The 3,073-nt window shown below is 36.5% G+C and overlaps 1 pseudogene; it reads left to right on the top strand.

The window, feature by feature from the left end:
* Positions 1 to 213: 213 nt before the first annotated feature.
* On the top strand, positions 214 to 1,151 carry LOC110191994 (olfactory receptor 4F15-like; annotated as a pseudogene).
* Positions 1,152 to 3,073: the final 1,922 nt, after the last annotated feature.

The raw sequence follows: 3,073 nt of genomic DNA, 5'->3' as shown, positions 1-3,073 counted from the left end.
ATACAGAATTCATTGAAATCATATTTTTTTTCCCCTCTGGGACATGTAAAATATATACCTTCCAAGCTATAAATAAGAAAAAGATATTTAAAAGCATCCTGAATCATCAAGAAGACCTTTTTTGAATATTAGAATTTAAAAACAAGATACTTTTATCACAATAGTTCTCATTCTCTCAATTCTTTCTCTTCAGGTAATATCATCTTCAAGCCAATGAATGACGTGAATCATTCATAGTATATGAATTTGTATTCCTGGGGATCTCCAGTTCATGGGCCATGCAACTTTTCCTCCTGGTATTCTCCTTTGTGTTCTATGTGGCCATTGTGCTGGGAAATGTCATCATTATGCTCACAGTACTCTTTGATCCTCACTTACATTCTCCCATGTATCTTCTGTTGTCTAACCTCTCTCTCATAGACCTGTGCCTTTCTTCTGTTTCTGTTCCTAAGATGATTTATGACTTTTTTCATGAGTGCAAAGCCATATCCTTTCTGGGTTGCCTTATCCAGATCTTCTTCATTCATATCTTTGGAGGAACTGAGATGGTATTGCTCATTTCCATGGCCTTTGACAGATATGTTGCCATATGTAAGCCTCTTCACTATTTGACCATTATGAATCCAAGAATGTGTATTTTCCTTGTGGTGGGTTCTTGGTTCATTGGCCTCATACATGCACTGACCCAGTTGGCTTTTGTGGTCAACTTGCCTTTCTGTGGCCCCAATGAAATTGACAGTTTTTATTGTGATCTTCCTCGTTTCATCAGATTGGCCTGTACAGAGACCTGTGAGTTGGAGTTCATGGTCACCGCTAACAGTGGTTTCATTTCCATGGGCACCTTATTCCTGTTAATCATCTCTTACATATATATCTTGGTCACTGTTCAGAAACACTCTTCAAATGGTTTGTCTAAGGCTCTTTCTACTTTGTCAGCTCACATCACTGTGGTGGTCTTATTTTTCGGTCCATGTATCTTTGTCTATGTGTGGCCATTCCCCACAATGCCAGTGGATAAATTTCTTTTTATTCTTGATTTTGTTATCACCCCTGTCCTGAATCCTTCTATATATACATTCAGAAACAAAGAGATGAAAGTTGCCATGAGGAGGCTGATCAGCCAATTAGGAAGTTCCAGGAAAATTTTGTAAATAACTCTAAGAGTAACAGAGTATGTTTATTGCCTAAACTGACCACCATGTAACATGTGGATGATAACATTCCAATCTGGGATGAAAGATGACAGCATACTCCATTTTAATGTTTGACATGAAGGCTATTTCCAGGGGCTAAAAGGCACATTGGCTCCTACTGCACCTGTTCCAAAAGGAACAACAACAAAAATAACAAAGTAGTATTGTTGTCATTTTCCCCCTAGGCAATGGGGTTAAGTGACTTACCCAGGGTCACACACCTAGTAAGTGTCAAGTGTCTGAGGCCAGATTTGAACTCAGGTCCTCCTGACTCCAGGGCCAGTTCTCTATCTGACACACCACCTAGCTGCCTCCAAAAATAAAGTATTGTTGATCTCCTTTGGTTAGAAAATTCTGTTCTGGTTATGATTTTAAAATGCACTTTTTACAATTTCTCAATTTATATTCAAATCTGTAAGAGGAAATATACTTTTAAAAAGGAAAGCAAACCATGTTGTTTTCCATATAAGTTTATATGCAAATTCATAAGACCCACCTAGGCAATTATCTTGTCCTCAGGAGTTGGATTATCTTGTCAATCACAAAGGATTCAGTGATACCTCCTATTCTTATCTCAAAATTTTGTGAGAAAAACTCTCTCTGTAAACCTCATGAGAATTCACTAAATTAAATCTATACATAATATTACATGAGTAGGAGAATAGTAAAGTGGGTAGAGAGATGACCTCATCATGAAGACCTTAGTTTAAGTCCTTCCTTAGACAGGTGTTGACTGTGTGACTCAGAATATGTCACTTATCCTTGAAACTTTCAAACACTATTAATTGAAGAGGAATTGCTAATCTCAAATGTTACAGAAAGTTGCCAGTTTGCATTGTTGTAGGAGAGCTAAATGAGAATTGCGCATATCACTAAAATCATTACATAAAAACTCCTAGTTTAAGGATGTTCTAGAGATATTTTCCTGGCTAGTAATCCCTAGATCATTTCTACAATTGTTTCTAGGTTGATGATTTTATGATTCTAGGAATTGCCCAGTTTTGCTCTACAACTGTTGTTCATTCTTTGTTTTCAAAGAGGACCAAAGACATCATGGGGTGATATCTTGCTATGAATTGGATTTAAAGGAGTCAGAGCTGTCAGACTCACTCTCTCTTCCAGAGTCATTAAAGTCCAGTGGCAGGACAAAAGTCAACAAAAGTGGCAAATGGACCAGGATGCAGTGGATGATGTTAGTGTCTTCAAACGTCAATTTGAGCTCTATGTGTTCCTTAGCATCTGCTTCAGCTGCCTTTGTGGCTGTTGGAACAAATTATTCTCACCCACCAATTCTTCTGGGGAAAGTCTTCATATCCTTGGAGTAGAAATCCTCCTAACCCCTACAATTAATTTCTTTATGGAAGGATCATTCCTTGTTGCCAGATATTGTGGCCAAAATGTGTGACAACATATGAACACATGCAAATATAAACATTTCTTTTCTGTTTAACTCATAATATTGATATTAAATCTATAGTAGGAATCAATAATTCATCTTTTTCTTATTTGTGTTCTGTGTAAATGAATTTTTAATATTGTCTCAGTTAGAAGAGTGGAATTTCTATGACACATATCTTATAATTTGATTTTTGTGTTTTTTTATCTAAGTATAGGGGAAGTATTGGTTATTTAGATTATTCATACAGTCTGATATTATAGTATGAGATTAACCATATTAATTGTCCAGACTTTGGATACTTTCAGAGATGAAAGCTAACTACTTCACAAGGCATCAAAACAATATTTGTATCACTCAGATTATTACAAAGTTCTTGATTATATTGCATTGAAATTTGCCTCCCTGTAAGTTCCTCTAAGTTGTACCCCCTGGGTCTGGTTACCCACTGGATAAAATCAAATTCCTTCTTTACAGGCCAGTC

This window comes from Phascolarctos cinereus, unplaced genomic scaffold (genome assembly GCF_003287225.1).
Source record: "Phascolarctos cinereus isolate Bilbo 61053 unplaced genomic scaffold, phaCin_HiC Scaffold_3;HRSCAF=262, whole genome shotgun sequence".
Classification (NCBI taxonomy): domain Eukaryota; kingdom Metazoa; phylum Chordata; class Mammalia; order Diprotodontia; family Phascolarctidae; genus Phascolarctos; species Phascolarctos cinereus.
Note: the sequence above shows the minus strand (reverse complement) of the source record. Positions and strands in the feature narration are given on the sequence as shown.